At 43.5% G+C, this 22,678-nt stretch overlaps 4 non-coding genes and 1 pseudogene across 4 annotated transcripts; 1 reads left to right on the top strand and 4 right to left on the bottom strand.

The window, feature by feature from the left end:
• Nucleotides 1-2,275: 2,275 nt before the first annotated feature.
• LOC110506099 lies at nucleotides 2,276-8,228 on the top strand (annotated as a pseudogene).
• A 4,497-nt stretch (nucleotides 8,229-12,725) lies between these two features.
• On the bottom strand, nucleotides 12,726-12,798 carry trnar-acg. Its single transcript has one exon. It is a non-coding gene; the product is annotated as a tRNA-Arg (tRNA).
• Nucleotides 12,799-15,085: 2,287 nt separating this feature from the next.
• On the bottom strand, nucleotides 15,086-15,158 carry trnar-acg. Its single transcript has one exon. It is a non-coding gene; the product is annotated as a tRNA-Arg (tRNA).
• Nucleotides 15,159-20,155: 4,997 nt separating this feature from the next.
• Nucleotides 20,156-20,228, bottom strand: trnar-acg. The gene has a single exon. It is a non-coding gene; the product is annotated as a tRNA-Arg (tRNA).
• A 1,591-nt stretch (nucleotides 20,229-21,819) lies between these two features.
• Nucleotides 21,820-21,892, bottom strand: trnar-acg. Its single transcript has one exon. It is a non-coding gene; the product is annotated as a tRNA-Arg (tRNA).
• Nucleotides 21,893-22,678: the final 786 nt, after the last annotated feature.

Genomic DNA, 22,678 nt, shown 5'->3' with positions numbered 1-22,678 from the left:
GATTAAATGTCAGGAATTGTAAAAAACTGAGTTTAAATGTATTTGGCTAAGGTGTATGTAAACTACCGACTTCAACTTTATACAAACCCTGGATTGCTGATGCTGTGTATTGGCCATTGAGAGGCTTTGAAGCCACCGGTTGGCCATATTGACACTCCCCAGTATGAGCAGTCCTCCATAGGAATTAATGTAATTCTACAGTATTTTAATTACATGTTTCAAGGACAAAATTACATGTATTTAAGTATTTTTGTTGTAGTGGGGATTGTAACATTAGTAATCTAAACAATTCATTTATGATTATTTTGTTTAGGTCAAATTATGTAATTTCAAAGTATGCATTAAGGTGTCTGTATTAGAATGAATGTGGCAAAAAACGAATGTAAATATGAATATAGCTTCCAAAATGTTATTTTACTGTGGTGGGGAAGTGCCAAGATGGACGCACGGCGGCGTCAATACAGTACCCCTGTTAGTCATCTAGAGTTGTGAAATTGTTAGATATTACTTGTTAGATATTGCTGCACTGTCAGAACTAGAAGTACCAGTATTTCTCTACACCTGCAATAACATCTGCTAAACATGTGTATGTGACCAATACATTTTGATTTAGTGTACATTATGTTAAAGTTTGGAGTCACTTAGAAATGTACTTGTTTTTGAAAGAAAAGCACATTTTCCGTCCATTAAAATAACATAAAATAGATCAGAAATACAGTGTAGACATTGTTAATGTTGTAAATGACTATTGTAGTTGAAAACGGCAGATTTTTTATTGAATGTCTACATAGGCGTACAGAGGCCCATTATCAGCAACCATCACTCCTGTGTTCCAATGACACGTTGTGTTAGCTAATCCAAGTTAATCATTTTAAAAGGCTAATTGATCATTAGAAAACCCCTTTGCAATTTTGTTAGCACAGCTGAAAACTTTTGTGCTGATTTTTTTTTTTAAACTGGTCAACTTTAGACTAGTTGAGTACCTGGAGCATCAGCATTTGTAGTTTCGATTACAGGCTCAAAATGGCCAGAAACAAATAACTTCATTCTGAAACTCGTCAGTCTATTCTTGTTCTTAGAAATGAAGGCTATTCCATGCGAGAAATTGCCAAGAAACTGAAGATCTCATGCAACGCTGTGTACTACTCCGTTCACAGAACAGCGCAAACTGTCTCTAACCAGAATAGAAAGAGGAGTGGGAAGCGCCGGTGCACAACTGAGCAAGAGGACAAGTACATTAGAGTGTCTAGTTTGAGAAACAGACGCCTCACAAGTCCTCAACTGGCAGCTTCATTAAATAGCAAAACACCAGTCTCAACGTCAACAGCTAAGAGGCGACTCTGGGATGCTGGCCTTCTAGGCAGATTTCCTCTGTCCAGTGTCTGTGTTCTTTTGCCCATCTTAATCTTTCCTTTTTATTGGCCAGTCTGAGATATGTTTTTTTCTTTGCAACTCTGCCTAGAAGGCCAGCATCCCGGGGGTCGCGTCTTCACTGTTGATGTTGAGATTGTTGTTTAACTAACATAACGCTAACACAAATTAGCTAACACAACGTGCCATTGGAACACAGAAGTGATGGTTGCTGATAATGGGCCTCTGTACGCCTATGTAGATATTCCATAATAATATGGATATTCTGCCGTTTCCAGCTCCAATAGTAATTTACAACATTAACAATGTCTACACTGTATTTCTGATCAATTTGATGTTATTTTTAATGGACAATTAATGTGCTTTTCTTTAAAAAACAAGGACATTTGTAAGTGACCCCAAACTTTTGAACGGTAGTGCATATTTCAATCATTGGTGACTGTAAAATGACCAATTCTGATAGTAAAGATACTAACAGTGCTAGTTAGATGTAAAATAGATTACTGTTGTGAAGGATCTACTACAATACTATCATTGTTGTGGCTGAAATGACAACAATGTGGAGGGAGAGTTAGTCTAGTGTCCACTTATGGTCAAACTAGACAAGGAATACACAGATTCTAGTCACAAGTTAACACTTACCAGAACAAAAAATCAATGCAGTGGGTGAGTGGACAGGGGAATCAATTCCTAAATCAATGAGTTTGAACCCTGTGCTGTTCAATAATCAGGTATGTATGAAATGCACATGCATGACAATGCTTGTTCTACCACTCTATACACAATAATCTGCTGTTGTACTTCAAAACACATTAATGTCAAATATAAAATCCTAAAACATTATACCTTTTTTCCTCTGTTATTACTCTGCATTGACCATGTTTGTTTTTTTGAAACATTTGTAATGGACCCGAACCCTGTCCTGAGAATGAAGATGCCTCACATTACCAGCACAGTCTTCAAGCTCTACTCTGATGGTGCTAAAGACATGGAGGACTGGTGCACGGTGGAGGCTTTCAGACCTCATACTCAGACCTCCTGTGGTTTCAACAGCAGTCATCCACTCATTATCATCACCCACGGATGGTCGGTACGACCTGTTCTCTCCACTCCTCCTGGCTCAACTAGTGATGACACGTACACAACATGGCCATTGGCTCCTATGAAAAAACATCACAAATGGACGGTAGATGATATACAGTGGAGGGCCAGATATAATTTGGTGGCAGTTCTCCTTATTTTACTCAGTTGTTGTTCTGCACTTCAGATGCAGGCCGGTAAATGTGATGGAAACTGTAGTAAGTTGGGGGGAATGAAGTTATATAGATTTGCTATGGTCCCTTACAACAACACGTGAGCCAAATGAGTAGGGTTGCAAAGCTACAGGTGAATTACAAAGTTACCGGAATCTTCTATCATTTTGGTAATGAACAGGTAATATATGGTAACTTTTGTAATTTACACATTAATAACTTTTATAAATGTATTCATATATAGAATACATGTTTTATATTTGTGTCCATATTATCCATGAGTTTCAAGAATGATAAAAAATAAAAATAAAAAATATGAAAAAAGCATCTAATCAGCAATGACATTATTTTTCAATTAACTCTGCAACTCTTCCAACTATTTATTTTTTCACAACTGCTACCAGTTTGGCGACAAAATACATATTGACATATTTAAGTAAATAAAAGTGTGTAAAAAAATAAATAAAATTATATTTCATGCTGAAACACCAATGGTATTCACTAAGTTGATGGTTTAAATGTTTGATAATGTTTAACAGGGTTGTATTTTAAAACTATGTTATTTGATTATTTGATATATTTGACATGTGATAAGGCCACATAGAGGGACATAAATAATTATGTACACCTGTGATAATCTGGAGTACCCAAAAAGGCCACTAGATGTCATCTGATAAAATTCCCCCCAAAAACCTTGAAAGTTACCAAAATTCTGTGAGTTTACTGGTAAACGTAGAAGGATTCCAGTAAGATACCCTCCCTTTGCAACCCTACAAATGAGACTAAAACCCATTTCTAATTTTCCAAGATAAACGCTCTGATAGAGAGCTGGGTGCCCGTTCTTGCTTCTGCTCTGAAGACCAGTCTACCCTAACGCAGCCAAGAACACTAGGGCAGTTGGGAAAGACAGCATTCCTGCTACAGTGGCTGCAGGTGAGAGTCAGGAAAGTGTTCAACGTGTTCAACAAGGACTGTCATTGCAAAGTACTGTTTGTGTGACAGAAATGTGAAGACAAGTTCTTTAGGAGATATAATGTCTCCTACAAAAGACAATAATGCCACATCACCTCCTTTTCACATCAACACTAAAATAGTGATCTTTGTGTGTCAGGAGTTTTACTAGTTTCCTGCAGAGAAAGTTCATCTGATTGGATACAGTCTTGGTGCTCACATCTCTGGATTTGCTGGAAGCTACCTGGGAGGACCTGGAAAGATTGGACGAATCACCGGTGAGACTTTCTACTCTCTGTAAATATTTTGTCACACCATTTCCTGGCTAAATAATGCATTAGAGTACAATTCGTATAGAAGTATCCAAGTCTAATGTCACTCTGGTGAAAAGCCTGAGATCCTTTGTGTTTCTTTGTCCAGGTCTGGATCCAGCAGGTCCCCTGTTTGAGGGCAAGGCAGCATCAGACAGACCTACACTCAAGAACGCATGGGGCTGAGTGTGGTAATCAAGCAGCCTGTGGCACATGTTGACTTCTACCCCAACGGGGGTGACTTCCAACCAGGATGCCACCCTTTCCAGAGCTTAATGGAACACATCGCCTTGCATGGAATCAATGGCGAGTCTGTCACAGTGGTGGAGTGGGGAAGGGAGAGTCATTTGGCATATATAAAAATATTGGTAGGGTATATTAAGGGGAAGAGCTATTTTTGATCAAAGTAAACCATTACCATTTACCTTGAAGAGAGGCACAAACTAAAATAATAAAGCAGTATTGTGTGAAAGCAGTGCCTCATCTTATATTCACGCTGCTGTGCTGAATATGAATAGAATTCCCAATAGTCCGAAATAAGTGGTGGTGGGATTTCAGGGGATTCAATCAAAACGTTTTTTTCTTACATGAAAGACAGAAGCACATTAAAGCACCTGTCATCCTCATGAGTTAATTAGCCAAATACGTCTCCCTCAGCCCTGTCCATCTACTCTGCATTCTGCCTCCAGGCTATGATGAGAACTCCTCAAGAGAAGCAGGCCCGAAGACAGGTCTCAGATCAGTCAGCTCACAGACATAAAGAGGTAGACAGGCCTTTTTACCCAGAGAAGTGACAGGACATCATCTGCTTTCGGGATAATGACCAATCCCCAAATAATGACCAACTAAAAAGTATAATCAGGATCTTGTTAAGGCGTAGTCTGTCTTCTGAGGAGAGGAAAAGATTGAAGGCTGGAACAGATACACTTCTGAATAGCCTCAGTCCCAGTTCGTTTAACCAGGGCTAGAATGATGCAGTGACCTGATCACAAAAGGAAACATTTGAGTCCAAAGTTTGAATGTTCAATTCATATGTGTTACAGTCTTATTACCTGCCCCCTTTTAAAATTCCACTCACATTTCCACTCTTTCTCTCCTAGGTTTTGAGCAGACAGTGAAATGTGCCCATGAGCGTTCAGTCTACCTGTTCATCGACTCCCTTCTGAACAAAGACAAGCAGATCCTGGCCTACAGATGATGTGATGACAATGCCTTTGAGAAGGGTACCTGCCTGGACTACCGCAAGAACAAATGCAACACACTGGGCTATAACGTCAGGAGGGTGCGCAGTGTCGCCGGCAAGAAGCTCTACCACAAGACCCGCTCTCACATGCCCTACAAACGTAAGTGCACACAATGGTGTCCCATGTCCCTTACAGACAAAACCCACTCTTCCATGTACTTAGGAAATACTGTAGAATGTCAGAACTTAACAAGCAGGAAAGCGTGTAGTTGGCACAGGCAGGAGCCTAGAGTAATACATGTTAAATTCATGGCATTGTACTGTACTGTACAAAACCAGGAATAACATTTTGCATAAGAGCTTTCTGGAACATGAGTCCATGGTCAATCACTTTTAAAGTCTCATGGGAAGAGACAAGCAGGGAATTGTAGGCATGTTACATTGTTTGATGCAAGACCATATTAGTTTGATGCAAAGACCATATTAGTTGGAACACACTTTGGTCAATATATGCCATGACAAGGTCTCACTAGGAAATAAGGTTCTAGGGTCTATTTCAGATCAAGGGGACAGTTTTTGGTATCTGTATAAGCACTTTGTGACATCTGCTGATGTAAAAAGGGCTTTATAAAATACACTTGATTGATTGATATGATGAGGTAAAGTCTCTGGAACTTTGGTAAGGGTGTAGTGACAGGAGCTTAGAAATCTGAGACTGTGGCTTTATTGAAAAATACTTAATCTGCAGTGAAGCACAGCCAATAAGAGCCACTTTAAAGTTTCTCCTCTGAAGCCAATGAGGCAGTTAAAGTCCTATCCCAGTCTCCTTTTCAACCTTTATTTAACTAGGTAAGTTAGTTAAGATGAAATTCTTATTTACAATGACAGCCTACCAGAGAACAGTGGGTTAACTATCTTGTTCAGGAGCAGAACGACAAATGTTTACCTTATCAGCTCGGTGATTCGATCCAACAACCTTTTTGGTTACTGGCCCAACGCTCAAACTACTAGGCAACCTGCCGCTGACATCAACACCATCCTGACACCAACAACATCCTGACACCAACACCATCCTGACACCAACACCATCCTGACATCAACACCAACCAAACACCAACAACATCCTGACACCAACACCATCCTGACATCAACACCAACCTAACACCAACAACATCCTGACACCAACAACATCCTGACATCAACACCAACCTGACGACAACACCATCCTGACAACAACACCATCCTGACATTAACATCAACCTGACAACAACACCATCCTGACAACAACACCATCCTGACACCAACACCATCCTGACAACAACACCATCCTGACATTAACATCAACCTGACAACAACACCATCCTGACAACAACACCATCCTGACACCAACAACATCCTGACACCAACACCATCCTGACACCAACAACATCCTGACACCAGCAACATCCTGACACCAACACCATCCTGACATCAACACCAACCTGACACCAACACCATCCTGACACCAACAACATTCTGATATCAACACCATCCTGACACCAACACCATCCTGACAACAACACCATCCTGACACCAACACCATCCTGACATCAACACCAACCTAACACCAACAACATCCTGACACCAACAACATCCTGACATCAACAACAACCTGACGACAACACCATCCTGACAACAACACCATCCTGACAACAACACCATCCTGACACCAACAACATTCTGACACCAACAACATCCTGACATCAACACCATCCTGACAACAACACCATCCTGACAACAACACCATCCTGACATCAACACCAACCTGACAACAACACCATCCTGACACCAACCACAAGCTTCGGGGTCTGGAAAGTGTTGCTACAGCATATTTCAACACTGCACTCATCTCTATCACACACATAGACAGACACTACCTAACGGTGAGATGCATGCGTGTGTACAGCAGGCTTTGCAGGTATGTGTGGAGTTTGTGTGCGTGTGTGTGTGAGAGGGCATGTGTGTGTGAGCAGAAGGTGAGTCTGTAACAGTAGCTGGTGTGTGTTATGTCAGGGTGTGTGTCGGTCTGTGTGTAGGTGTGTGTGTTGGGTGGTGTGTCAGTGTGTGTGTAGGGTGTGTAGGTGTGTGTTATGTCAGGGTGTGTGTAGGTGTGTGTGTTGGGTGGTGTGTCAGTGTGTGTTATGTCAGGGTGTGTGTAGGTGTGTAGGTGTGTGTTATGTCAGGGTGTGTGTAGGTGTGTAGGTGTGTGTTATGTCAGGGTGTGTGTAGGTGTGTGTGTAGGGTGTGTAGGTGTGTGTTATGTCAGGGTGTGTGTAGGTGTGTGTGTTGGGTGTGTAGGTGTGTGTGTTGGGTGGTGTGTGTAGGTGTGTGTGTTGGGTGTGTAGGTGTGTGTGTTGGGTGGTGTGTGTAGGTGTGTGTGTTGGGTGTGTAGGTGTGTGTTATGTCAGGGTGTATGTAGGTGTGTGTTGGGTGTGTAGGTGTCTATAAGTGTAACATTCTCTACCGTCTCTCTACTGGCCTCTCTCATTAGAGCATGAAACTCTGCCTCCTGCCAGTCTGGCCCCACCCAGAAGCTGATTTCATAAACAAAGCTCTGTGGAAAAAGGGAGAATGGATGGAACGGTTGCTCTGGCAATGGGCAGAAAGGGGTTGAGGAAGCGGGGGTCAGGTGACCAGAGCAGGCGCCAGTCAGGCAGGGAGTAGACCAGTGACTCCAGGAGGTCAAGGTTCAGACACACACTGACATCATCAGTGAGGTCATCAGCCCACAGCCAGTCTAGCTGTCTCATTGGCTCGGCCGCCAGCCACAGAGACCCCTGCTCCTCAGCCAGGGAAAGCCCGTAGGGGGTCAGCAGATGCTCCAGACTCCACCCCAGGTCAGGGATTGACTGAGAGGCTTTGAGCCATGCTCCCCAGAGGAGGAGCTGGTGGAAGGCAGGCGGGGACCAGGGACTGATGTGAACTCTCTGAAAGAAAAGGCCGCTCACACCATGCAGAACCTCCTCTCTCTGTATTCTCTCTCCTCTCTCAGTATCTCCATCTGAGGCAGTAGAGAAGGACACAGAACGTGGATCCCCCAACACCTACACACTCCTCTCCCTCACCGACACACTCCTTTCCACGGCTGCTACAGTCTCTCTCCCTTCCCTCATCCTCTGAGTCGTAGGTTATGTGTGTGTCTGCCAGTAGGTCCACTAGTGTCTATGTGTTCGTGATCATCCGAGGGTGTGTGTGTGTGTGGTGTGTGTGTGTGGGGTGTAGCCAGTAGCAATGTGTGTGTGTGTCTTGTATCTCAGGGCAACAGGCATTTAGTCTCTGGGGGGAGGAGTGTATGAGCAGGGGGGGCTATGTAACCATGGAGACAGGCCACTCCCTCTCCAGGGCCTGAACCAGAAAGTCCTGAACCAACCTGACGGGATGATTAGAACTAGGAGGAGAGAAAATCCCTATGTATGTAATGTGATAGTTCAGTAGGTATGTGGTAGGTCAGTGTGTGTCCTCCCAGAATGCGCTTCATTTATCACCTGATTTACTTAATAAAAGGCACATCTTAATATGTGGTCCAAGTATCCTCATGACATGGCAAAAGTTGGGGTGTGGGCCTTTCGTATTTTGTTCTCTATTACTCCTCTATTGTTCCCTCAAGTAAGGGGGAGGCCGATGACACCAGCGTGCACCATCAGACCAACTCCTTGAATGGCCTACTCCTTGAAGTTTGCAGTTTTGTCTAGAAAACACTATTTTGCTTAAAACATAATTTGTTTACCCTTAAGTGATTACTGTATTTATAAGTGGGATATTATTTTTCAACAGGAAATTTTTTTAAATATCTGGAGTGCGTCTTTAAGTATTGTAGCTGTGGCCCTGATATGAGCTGAGTTTTCATGCAGACAGTACACTGGGGCTAAAGTGTTCAAGTCTCTACATGCAGTGCCAAGTGAATGTCTACACACCCCCTGCACAGTCTTCAAATTTTGCTGCCTTAAAATGACATCTAAAAAGTGATTAAATTCGATTTTTTTCCCTTAAGATGTACTCCACATTTTCAAAGTGAAAGAATATTTAAGGACATTTTCCAAATTAATAAAAAAATATAAAAAATGAAGATGCCTTGATTGTGTATGTCTTCACATCCCAGAGTTATACTTGGTGGAAACACCTTTGGCAGCCATCACAGCTGTTAATAATTTTGAATAAGATTCTACCAACTTTGCACAACTCTTAGGGCAACATACATCCATTGTTTTTGACAGAACTGCTCAAACTCAGTAAACTTGTTTGGGAATCATTGATGGACAGAAATATTTAAACTTTGTCTCTGATTTTCAAGCAAATTTAAGTTAGAACGTAGACTGGACAAGGAACGTTCAACACCTCTGGAAAATCAATTTGGTGTGTCTTTGGCATTAACATTTGTGTAACATTTGTGTGTTATATATTCAGAAAACTGACACAGGGTTTCCGCTAACTTTTTATCTGGGCTTTGCTGCTTTCATATGTCTTTTGATCCTGACAAACTCCCCAGTCCCTGCAGGTGACAAACATACCCATAACATGATGCTGCCAAATATATATTGGGTGTTCCTGAATGGTCCAGTCTCAGCCCTGACTTAAATCTGCTTGAAAATCAGAGACAAGGTTTAAGTATTTCTGCACATCAATGATTCCCATCCTAATTTACTGAGCTTGAGCAATTTTGACAAAATAACTATATGATGCCATAGGAGCTGTGCAAGGTTGGTAGAATCTTATTAAAAATTATTCACAGCTGTAGCGGCTGTCAAAGGTGCTTCAACCAAGTAATAACTCTGGGGTGTGAAGACAATCAATGCATCTTAATTTTGTTTTACTAATTTATAAGATTTTCTAGAATTAGATTGTGTAGCTTCATCTAATTGAATCCCTTTTTAGATTGAATTTTAAGTCTGTTAAATGTGAAAACTGTGCAAGGGGTCTGTAGATGTTCACTAGAGACTGCATCCAGTCAGCTCTCACTCTGCCCCTGTACAATGTAGAGCTTCCCCATGGGTAGCAATAATGGCAGTAGCAGTAATAGCAGTAATAGCAGTAGGGTAGGGCCTCCCAGTTGGCGCAGTGGTTAAGGGCCAGCTGTGCCATCAGAGACTCTGGGTTCGCGCCCAGGCTCTGTCGTAACCGGCCGCGACTGAGATTTCGTGGTGTCCAATTGTTGTAGTAGCTACTATCTTGTCTCATCGCTACAACTCCCATACGGGCTCGGGAGAGACGAAGGTTGAAAGTCATGGGGGTAAAAAAAAAAAAAAAATTTAAAATAAAATAGCAGTAGGGTAGCAGTAATGGAAGTACATGGAAACAGCTCATACCTCTGAATGAAATAGGACTATAATTGATCAATAATTGATCTGTGTGTGCATCACAAAGGAACACTCTATCCTAATGGGTATACACAGGCAGAGACAGGCTTGTGGGACATAGTGGAGTCTTGGCATAGTGCCGCCGTTCTGGAAAATACACTGTATGCTACATGAGAGAGGATTTCCATGTCATGTTACATTTTAAATTCACTCATGCAAGAGCACATTATAAATATTAAAGGTTAAGGCTGTATAGGCACCACTGCATGTGCAGTATCCATTCCACCCCTCAGATGATGTGCTATAAATATAAATCTTTCGAACAAGCACAATATACAAAATACCACAATAATCATGTATACTATGAGTTGATCAATATCAGCAGTGTACTGAACCACACAGTACAAGCATTTTTGTCTGTTTGAGGCCTACAGTACAGTACTTCCAAAAAGTACTATTTCAAAGGCAATTGACGCCCTCTAGTGTCTGAAATATGAAAGATACCTATAGTTGATATTATTTTCTTCTCACCTTGTGCTGATAGTTTTTTAGAAGCATGTTACAGTTTTGGACATTGATTCCGCCTAATCCGAACTGTTGATGTTGCATATAGAACACGTTGAAAAAGTGTCGCTGATTTTCAAATCTCACTCAAAATCAGCAAACTTTCCAGGAGTTGAACCGGAAATCTTCTAATCTGTAGTCTGACGAGTTTTCCATTGCGCCACAAATCCTATAATTAAGTCACACTGTAATTGGTCAATTCCGGATACTTGGTAGAGGACCGTAATATGATTGGTTATTATGGTTATTAGGCGCATCAGATTTGCAGACATTGAGGGGATTCAAATCATCTGGGCCAGGCGCCCGGTTAGGGTGTTTGGCACCGGGTGAAATTTGGAATCGAACTGCTTCCCGGGCGTGAGCACCGTTCAAAGCCCACGGCGAAAGTCGGCTCAAAACAAAAGTGACGTAATTATGTATGTCGAGTAATGAGTAGGATTCACTGATTTCACCTGCAAAAGTGATTGTTTTATTTGTTGAAAACGCGTTATCGGCCTTCCCAATGAAAACGACTTAGAAAATTCGAACATATATTTCATGGAAAAGTTATGTTGAATGTTTCTGGAACACACACTATGCTGCCTTGTTGACAACATGATCGAGCGGTGAGGGCCCTCCTCGCCAATAAAGCGTAACAAACTTAACATTTATAAATATTTGTATGAACATGCCAAGATTGAACAACTGAGACATAAACTGAACAAGTTCCACAGACATGTGACTAACATAAATGGAATAACGTGTCCCTGAACAAAGGGGGGTCAAAATCAAAAGTAACAGTCAGTATCTGGTGTGGCCACCAGCTGCATTAAGAACTGCAGTGCATCTCCTCCTCATGGACTGCACCAGATTTGCCAGTTCTTGCAAGTTCCCAGACATTTCTGGGGGAAATGGCCCTAGCCCTCACCCTCCGATCCAACATGTCCCAGACGTGCTCAATGGGATTGAGATGCGGGTTCTTCGCTGGCCATGGCAGAACACTGACATTCCTGTCTTGCAGGAAATCACACACAGAACGAGCAGTATGGCTGGTGGCATTGTCATGCTGGAGGGTCACGTCAGGATGAGCCTGCAGGAAGGGTACCACATGAGGGGGGAGAATGTCTTCCTTGTAACACACAGCATTGAGATTGCCTGCAATGACAAGCTCAGTCTGATGATGCTGTGACACACCGCCTCAGACCAGGACATACCCTCCACCTCCATCCCGCTCCAGAGTACAGGCCTCGGTGTAACACTCATTCCTTCGACAATAAACGCATATCCGACCATCAACCCTGGTGAGATAAAACCGCAACTCGTCAATGAAGAGCACTTTTTGACAGTCCTGTCTGGTCCAGCAAAGGTGGGTTTGTGCCCACGCAGATGAGCAGGGACCCTGTGCATCTTTCTTTTGGTGTTTTTGAGAGTCAGTAGAAAGGCCTCTTTAGTGTCCTAAGTTTTCAAAACTTCTTAATTGCCTACCATCTGTAAGCTGTTAGTGTCTTAATGATGTTCCACATATGCATGTTCATTAATTGTTTATGGTTCATTGAACACGCATGGGAAACAGTGTTTAATCCCATTAAAATGAAGATCTGTGAAGTTATTTGTATTTTTATGAATTATCTTTGAAAGACAAGGTCCTGAAAAAGGGAAGTTTCTTTTTTTGATGGGTTTATGGGGTATACGTTAATGGCGCATGTAGGCAAAGACACTCAGCACAAATTGAAAAGACACCGCTCATTTCCAAATCTCACTCAGACATAGACTAAATGCACGAGCTTGCCAGGAGTTGAACCTAGAATCTTCTGATCCGTAGTCAAACACGTTATCCATTGCGCCACAAGCCCAATGCTAAATTCACCCTAACTCTTCTCTAATTGGTCAATTCTGGATACTTGGTAGCGGACGGTAATATGATTGGTTATTAAGGTTATTAGGCGCATCAGATTTGCGGACATTGAGGGGATTCAAATCATCTGGGCCAGGCGCCCGGTTAGGGTGTTTGGCACCGGGTGAAATTTGGAATCGAACTGCTTCCCGGGCGTGAGCACCGTTCAAAGCCCACGGCGAAATTCGGCTCAAAACAAAAGTGACGTAATTATGTATGTCGAGTAATGAGTAGGATTCACTGATTTCACCTGCAAAAGTGATTGTTTTATTTGTTGAAAACGCGTTATCGGCCTTTCCAATGAAAACGACTTGGAACATTCAAACATATATTTCATGGAAAAGTTATGTTGAATGTTTCTGGAACACGCACTATGCTGCCTTGTTGACAACATGATCGAGCGGTGAGGGCCCTCCTCGCCGATAAAGCGTAACAAACTTAACATTTCTAAATATTTGTATGAACATGCCAAGATTAAACAACTGAGACATAAACTGAACAAGTTCCACAGACATGTGACTAACATAAATGGAATAACATGTCCCTGAACAAAGGGGGGTCAAAATCAAAAGTAACAGTCAGTATCTGGTGTGGCCACCAGCTGCATTAAGAATTGCAGTGCATCTCCTCCTCATGGACTGCACCAGATTTGCCGGTTCTTGCTGTGAGATGTTACCCCACTCTTCCACCAAGGCAACTGCAAGTTCCCGGACATTTCTGGGGGGAATGGCCCTAGCCCTCACCCTCCGATCCAACAGGTCCCAGGCGTGCTCAAAGGGCTGAGATGCGGGTTCTTCGCTGGCCATGGCAGAACACTGACATTCCTGTCTTGCAGGAAATCACACACAGAATGAGCAGTATGGCTGGTGGCATTGTCATGCTGGAGGGTCACGTCAGGATGAGCCTGCAGGAAGGCTACCACATGAGGGGGGAGGATGTCTTCCTTGTAACACACAGCATTGAGATTGCCTGCAATGACAAGCTCAGTCTGATGATGCTGTGACACACCGCCCCAGACCAGGACGTACCCCCCACCTCCATCCCGCTTCAGAGTACAGGCCTCGGTGTAACACTCATTCCTTCGACAATAAACGCATATCCGACGATCACCCCTGGTGAGACAAAACCGCAACTCGTCAATGAAGAGCACTTTTTGACAGTCCTGTCTGGTCCAGCAAAGGTGGGTTTGTGCCCACGCAGATGAGCAGGGACCCTGGGCATCTTTCTTTTTGTGTTTTTCAGAGTCAGTAGAAAGGCCTCTTTAGTATCCTAAGTTTTCAAAACTTCTTAATTGCCTACCATCTGTAAGCTGTTAGTGTCTTAATGATGTTCCACATATGCATGTTCATTAATTGTTTATGGTTCATTGAACACGCATGGGAAACAGTGTTTAATCCCATTAAAATGAAGATCTGTGAAGTTATTTGTACTTTTACGAATTATCTTTGAATGACAAGGTCCTGAAAAAGGGAAGTTTCTTTTTTTGATGGGTTTATGAGGTATGCATTAATGGCGCATGTAGGCAAAGACACTCAGCACAAATTGAAAAGAGATCGCTCATTTCCAAATCTCACTCAGACATAGACTAAATGCACCAGCTTGCCAGGAGTAGAACCTAGAATCTTCTGATCCGTAGTCAGACGCGTTATCCATTGCGCCACAAGCCCGATGCTAAATTCACCCTAACTCTTCTCTAATTGGTCAATTCTGGATACTTGGTAGCGGACGGTAATAGAGGGGATTCAAATCATCTGGGCCAGGCGCCCGGTTAGGGTGTTTGGCACCGGGTGAAATTTGGAATCGAACTGCTTCCCGGGCGTGAGCACCGTTCAAAGCCCACTGCGAAAGTCGGCTCAAAACAAAAGTGACGAAATTATGTATGTCGAGTAATGAGTAGGATTCAGTGTTTTCACCTGCAAAAGTGATTGTTTTATTTGTTGAAAACGCTTTATCGGCCTTTCCAATGAAAACGACTTAGAACATTCAAACATATATTTCATGGAAAAGTTATGTTGAATGTTTCTGGAACATTGAACACGCATGGGAAACAGTGTTTAATCCCAATAAAATGAAGATCTGTGAAGTTATTTGTATTTTTACGAATTATCTTTGAAAGACAAGGTCCTGAAAAAGGGAAGTTTCTTTTTTTGATGGGTTTATGGGGTTAATGGCGCATGTAGGCAAAGACACTCAGCACAAATTGAAAAGACACCTCTCATTTCCAAATCTCACTCAGACTAAATGCACGAGCTTGCCAGGAGTCGAACCTAGAATCTTCTGATCCGTAGTCAGACGCGTTATCCATTGCGCCACAAGCCCGATGCCAAATTCTCTAATTGGTCAATTCTGGATACTTGGTAGCGGACGGTAATATGATTGGTTATTATGGTTATTAGGCGCATCAGATTTGCGGACATGAGGGGATTCAAATCATCTGGGCCAGGCGCCCGGTTAGGGTGTTTGGCACCGGGTGAAATTTGGAATCGAACTGCTTCCCGGGCGTGAGCACCGTTCAAAGCCCACGGCGAAATTCGGCTCAAAACAAAAGTGACGTAATTATGTATGTCGAGTAATGAGTAGGATTCACTGATTTCACCTGCAAAAGTGATTGTTTTATTTGTTGAAAACGCGTTATCGGCCTTTCCAATGAAAACGACTTAGAACATTCAAACATATATTTCATGGAAAAGTTATGTTGAATGTTTCTGGAACACGCACTATGCTGCCTTGTTGACAACATGATCGAGCGGTGAGGGCCCTCCTCGCCGATAAAGCGTAACAAACTTAACATTTCTAAATATTTGTATGAACATGTCAAGATTAAACAACTGAGACATAAACTGAACAAGTTCCACAGACATGTGACTAACATAAATGGAATAACATGTCCCTGAACAAAGGAGGGTCAAAATCAAAAGTAACAGTCAGTATCTGGTGTGGCCACCAGCTGCATTAAGAATTGCAGTGCATCTCCTCCTCATGGACTGCACCAGATTTGCCAGTTCTTGCTGTGAGATGTTACCCCACTCTTCCACCAAGGCAACTGCAAGTTCCCGGACATTTCTGGGGGGAATGGCCCTAGCCCTCACCCTCCGATCCAACAGGTCCCAGACGTGCTCAAAGGGCTGAGATGCAGGTTCTTCGCTGGCCATGGCAGAACACTGACATTCCTGTCTTGCAGGAAATCACACACAGAATGAGCAGTATGGCTGGTGGCATTGTCATGCTGGAGGGTCACGTCAGGATGAGCCTGCAGGAAGGGTACCACATGAGGGGGGAGGATGTCTTCCTTGTAACACACAGCATTGAGATTGCCTGCAATGACAAGCTCAGTCTGATGATGCTGTGACACACCGCCCCAGACCAGGACGTACCCCCCACCTCCATCCCGCTTCAGAGTACAGGCCTCGGTGTAACACTCATTCCTTCGACAATAAACGCATATCCGACCATCACCCCTGGTGAGACAAAACCGCAACTCGTCAATGAAGAGCACTTTTTGACAGTCCTGTCTGGTCCAGCAAAGGTGGGTTTGTGCCCACGCAGATGAGCAGGGACCCTGGGCATCTTTCTTTTTGTGTTTTTCAGAGTCAGTAGAAAGGCCTCTTTAGTATCCTAAGTTTTCAAAACTTCTTAATTGCCTACCATCTGTAAGCTGTTAGTGTCTTAATGATGTTCCACATATGCATGTTCATTAATTGTTTATTGTTCATTGAACACGCATGGGAAACAGTGTTTAATCCCATTAAAATGAAGATCTGTGAAGTTATTTGTACTTTTACGAATTATCTTTGAATGACAAGGTCCTGAAAAAGGGAAGTTTATTTTTTTGATGCGTTTATGAGGTATGCATTAATGGCGCATGTAGGCAAAGACACTCAGCACAAATTGAAAAGACATCGCTCATTTCCAAATCTCACTCAGACATAGACTAAATGCACGAGCTTGCCAGGAGTCGAACCTAGAATCTTCTGATCCGTAGTCAGACGCTTTATCCATTGCGCCACAAGCCCGATGCTAAATTCACCCTAACTCTTCTCTAATTGGTCAATTCTGGATACTTGGTAGCGGACGGTAATAGAGGGGATTCAAATCATCTGGGCCAGGCGCCCGGTTAGGGTGTTTGGCACCGGGTGAAATTTGGAATCGAACTGCTTCCCGGGCGTGAGCACCATTCAAAGCCCACGGCGAAATTCGGCTCAAAACAAAAGTGACGTAATTATGTATGTCGAGTAATGAGTAGGATTCACTGATTTCACCTGCAAAAGTGATTGTTTTATTTGTTGAAAACGCGTTATCGGCCTTTCCAATGAAAACGACTTAGAACATTCAAACATATATTTCATGGAAAAGTTATGTTGAATGTTTCTGGAACACGCACTATGCTGCCTTGTTGACAACATGATCGAGCGGTGAGGGCCCTCCTCGCCGATAAAGCGTAACAAACTTAACATTTCTAAATATTTGTATGAACATGCCAAGATTAAACAACTGAGACATAAACTGAACAAGTTCCACAGACATGTGACTAACATAAATGGAATAACATGTCCCTGAACAAAGGAGGGTCAAAATCAAAAGTAACAGTCAGTATCTGGTGTGGCCACCAGCTGCATTAAGAATTGCAGTGCATCTCCTCCTCATGGACTGCACCAGATTTGCCAGTTCTTGCTGTGAGATGTTACCCCACTCTTCCACCAAGGCAACTGCAAGTTCCCGGACATTTCTGGGGGGAATGGCCCTAGCCCTCACCCTCCGATCCAACAGGTCCCAGGCGTGCTCAAAGGGCTGAGATGCGGGTTCTTCGCTGGCCATGGCAGAACACTGACATTCCTGTCTTGCAGGAAATCACACACAGAATGAGCAGTATGGCTGGTGGCATTGTCATGCTGGAGGGTCACGTCAGGATGAGCCTGCAGGAAGGGTACCACATGAGGGGGGAGGATGTCTTCCTTGTAACACACAGCATTGAGATTGCCTGCAATGACAAGCTCAGTCTGATGATGCTGTGACACACCGCCCCAGACCAGGACGTACCCCCCACCTCCATCCCGCTTCAGAGTACAGGCCTCGGTGTAACACTCATTCCTTCGACAATAAACGCATATCCGACCATCACCCCTGGTGAGACAAAACCGCAACTCGTCAATGAAGAGCACTTTTTGACAGTCCTGTCTGGTCCAGCAAAGGTGGGTTTGTGCCCACGCAGATGAGCAGGGACCCTGGGCATCTTTCTTTTTGTGTTTTTCAGAGTCAGTAGAAAGGCCTCTTTAGTATCCTAAGTTTTCAAAACTTCTTAATTGCCTACCATCTGTAAGCTGTTAGTGTCTTAATGATGTTCCACATATGCATGTTCATTAATTGTTTATGGTTCATTGAACACGCATGGGAAACAGTGTTTAATCCCATTAAAATGAAGATCTGTGAAGTTATTTGTATTTTTACGAATTATCTTTGAAAGACAAGGTCCTGAAAAAGGGAAGTTTCTTTTTTTGATGGGTTTATGGGGTATACGTTAATGGCGCATGTAGGCAAAGACACTCAGCACAAATTGAAAAGACACCACTCATTTCCAAATCTCACTCAGACATAGCCTAAATGCACGAGCTTGCCAGGAGTCGAACCTAGAATCTTCTGATTCGTAGTCAGACGCGATATCCATTGCGCCACTAGCCCGATGCTAAATTCACCCTAACTCTTCTCTAATTGTTCAATTCTGGATACTTGGTAGCGGACGGTAGGTAATATGATTGGTTATTATGGTTATTAGGCGCATCAGATTTGCGGACATTGAGGGGATTCAAATCATCTGGGCCAGGCGCCCGGTTAGGGTGTTTGGCACCGGGTGAAATTTGGAATCGAACTGCTTCCCGGGCGTGAGCACCGTTCAAAGCCCACGGCGAAATTCGGGTCAAAACAAAAGTGACGTAATTATGTATGTCGAGTAATGAGTAGGATTCACTGATTTCACCTGCAAAAGTGATTGTTTTATTTGTTGAAAACGCGTTATCGGCCTTTCCAATGAAAACGACTTAGAACATTCAAACAGATATTTCATGGAAAAGTTATGTTGAATGTTTCTGGAACACGCACTATGCTGCCTTGTTGACAACATGATCGAGCGGTGAGGGCCCTCCTCGCCGATAAAGCGTAACAAACTTAACATTTCTAAATATTTGTATGAACATGCCAAGATTAAACAACTGAGACATAAACTGAACAAGTTCCACAGACATGTGACTAACATAAATGGAATAACATGTCCCTGAACAAAAGGGGGTCAAAATCAAAAGTAACAGTCAGTATCTGGTGTGGCCACCAGCTGCATTAAGAATTGCAGTGCATCTCCTCCTCATGGACTGCACCAGATTTGCCAGTTCTTGCTGTGAGATGTTACCCCACTCTTCCACCAAGGCAACTGCAAGTTCCCGGACATTTCTGGGGGGAATGGCCCTAGCCCTCACCCTCCGATCCAACAGGTCCCAGACGTGCTCAAAGGGATTGAGATGCGGGTTCTTCGCTGGCCATGGCAGAACACTGACATTCCTGTCTTGCAGGAAATCACACACAGAATGAGCAGTATGGCTGGTGGCATTGTCATGCTGGAGGGTCACGTCAGGATGAGCCTGCAGGAAGGGTACCACATGAGGGGGGAGGATGTCTTCCTTGTAACACACAGCATTGAGATTGCCTGCAATGACAAGCTCAGTCTGATGATGCTGTGACACACCGCCCCAGACCAGGACGTACCCCCCACCTCCATCCCGCTTCAGAGTACAGGCCTCGGTGTAACACTCATTCCTTCGACAATAAACGCATATCCGACCATCACCCCTGGTGAGACAAAACCGCAACTTGTCAATGAAGAGCACTTTTTGACAGTCCTGTCTGGTCCAGCAAAGGTGGGTTTGTGCCCACGCAGATGAGCAGGGACCCTGGGCATCTTTCTTTTTGTGTTTTTCAGAGTCAGTAGAAAGGCCTCTTTAGTATCCTAAGTTTGCAAAACTTCTTAATTGCCTACCATCTGTAAGCTGTTAGTGTCTTAATGATGTTCCACATATGCATGTTCATTAATTGTTTATGGTTCATTGAACACGCATGGGAAACAGTGTTTAATCCCATTAAAATGAAGATCTGTGAAGTTATTTGTACTTTTACGAATTATCTTTGAATGACAAGGTCCTGAAAAAGGGAAGTTTCTTTTTTTGATGGGTTTATGAGGTATGCATTAATGGCGCATGTAGGCAAAGACACTCAGCACAAATTGAAAAGACATCGCTCATTTCCAAATCTCACTCAGACATAGACTAAATGCACGAGCTTGCCAGGAGTCGAACCTAGAATCTTCTGATCCGTAGTCAGACGCGTTATCCATTGCGCCACAAGCCCGATGCTAAATTCACCCTAACTCTTCTCTAATTGGTCAATTCTGGATACTTGGTAGCGGACGGTAATAGAGGGGATTCAAATCATCTGGGCCAGGCGCCCGGTTAGGGTGTTTGGCACCGGGTGAAATTTGGAATCGAACTGCTTCCCGGGCGTGAGCACCGTTCAAAGCCCACGGCGAAATTCGGGTCAAAACAAAAGTGACGTAATTATGTATGCCGAGTAATGAGTAGGATTCACTGATTTCACCTGCAAAAGTGATTGTTTTATTTGTTGAAAACGCGTTATCGGCCTTTCCAATGAAAACGACTTAGAACATTCAAACAGATATTTAATGGAAAAGTTATGTTGAATGTTTCTGGAACACGCACTATGCTGCCTTGTTGACAACATGATCGAGCGGTGAGGGCCCTCCTCGCCGATAAAGCGTAACAAACTTAACATTTCTAAATATTTGTATGAACATGCCAAGATTAAACAACTGAGACATAAACTGAACAAGTTCCACAGACATGTGACTAACATAAATGGAATAACATGTCCCTGAACAAAAGGGGGTCAAAATCAAAAGTAACAGTCAGTATCTGGTGTGGCCACCAGCTGCATTAAGAATTGCAGTGCATCTCCTCCTCATGGACTGCACCAGATTTGCCAGTTCTTGCTGTGAGATGTTACCCCACTCTTCCACCAAGGCAACTGCAAGTTCCCGGACATTTCTGGGGGGAATGGCCCTAGCCCTCACCCTCCGATCCAACAGGTCCCAGACGTGCTCAAAGGGATTGAGATGCGGGTTCTTCGCTGGCCATGGCAGAACACTGACATTCCTGTCTTGCAGGAAATCACACACAGAATGAGCAGTATGGCTGGTGGCATTGTCATGCTGGAGGGTCACGTCAGGATGAGCCTGCAGGAAGGGTACCACATGAGGGGGGAGGATGTCTTCCTTGTAACACACAGCATTGAGATTGCCTGCAATGACAAGCTCAGTCTGATGATGCTGTGACACACCGCCCCAGACCAGGACGTACCCCCCACCTCCATCCCGCTTCAGAGTACAGGCCTCGGTGTAACACTCATTCCTTCGACAATAAACGCATATCCGACCATCACCCCTGGTGAGACAAAACCGCAACTTGTCAATGAAGAGCACTTTTTGACAGTCCTGTCTGGTCCAGCAAAGGTGGGTTTGTGCCCACGCAGATGAGCAGGGACCCTGGGCATCTTTCTTTTTGTGTTTTTCAGAGTCAGTAGAAAGGCCTCTTTAGTATCCTAAGTTTTCAAAACTTCTTAATTGCCTACCATCTGTAAGCTGTTAGTGTCTTAATGATGTTCCACATATGCATGTTCATTAATTGTTTATGGTTCATTGAACACGCATGGGAAACAGTGTTTAATCCCATTAAAATGAAGATCTGTGAAGTTATTTGTACTTTTACGAATTATCTTTGAATGACAAGGTCCTGAAAAAGGGAAGTTTCTTTTTTTGATGGGTTTATGAGGTATGCATTAATGGCGCATGTAGGCAAAGACACTCAGCACAAATTGAAAAGACATCGCTCATTTCCAAATCTCACTCAGACATAGACTAAATGCACGAGCTTGCCAGGAGTCGAACCTAGAATCTTCTGATCCGTAGTCAGACGCGTTATCCATTGCGCCACAAGCCCGATGCTAAATTCACCCTAACTCTTCTCTAATTGGTCAATTCTGGATACTTGGTAGCGGACGGTAATAGAGGGGATTCAAATCATCTGGGCCAGGCGCCCGGTTAGGGTGTTTGGCACCGGGTGAAATTTGGAATCGAACTGCTTCCCGGGCGTGAGCACCGTTCAAAGCCCACGGCGAAATTCGGGTCAAAACAAAAGTGACGTAATTATGTATGCCGAGTAATGAGTAGGATTCACTGATTTCACCTGCAAAAGTGATTGTTTTATTTGTTGAAAACGCGTTATCGGCCTTTCCAATGAAAACGACTTAGAACATTCAAACAGATATTTAATGGAAAAGTTATGTTGAATGTTTCTGGAACACGCACTATGCTGCCTTGTTGACAACATGATCGAGCGGTGAGGGCCCTCCTCGCCGATAAAGCGTAACAAACTTAACATTTCTAAATATTTGTATGAACATGCCAAGATTAAACAACTGAGACATAAACTGAACAAGTTCCACAGACATGTGACTAACATAAATGGAATAACATGTCCCTGAACAAAAGGGGGTCAAAATCAAAAGTAACAGTCAGTATCTGGTGTGGCCACCAGCTGCATTAAGAATTGCAGTGCATCTCCTCCTCATGGACTGCACCAGATTTGCCAGTTCTTGCTGTGAGATGTTACCCCACTCTTCCACCAAGGCAACTGCAAGTTCCCGGACATTTCTGGGGGGAATGGCCCTAGCCCTCACCCTCCGATCCAACAGGTCCCAGACGTGCTCAAAGGGATTGAGATGCG

Source organism: Oncorhynchus mykiss, chromosome 26 (assembly GCF_013265735.2).
Source record: "Oncorhynchus mykiss isolate Arlee chromosome 26, USDA_OmykA_1.1, whole genome shotgun sequence".
NCBI classification, from domain to species: domain Eukaryota; kingdom Metazoa; phylum Chordata; class Actinopteri; order Salmoniformes; family Salmonidae; genus Oncorhynchus; species Oncorhynchus mykiss.
This window is presented reverse-complemented; position numbering and strand designations above follow the sequence as displayed.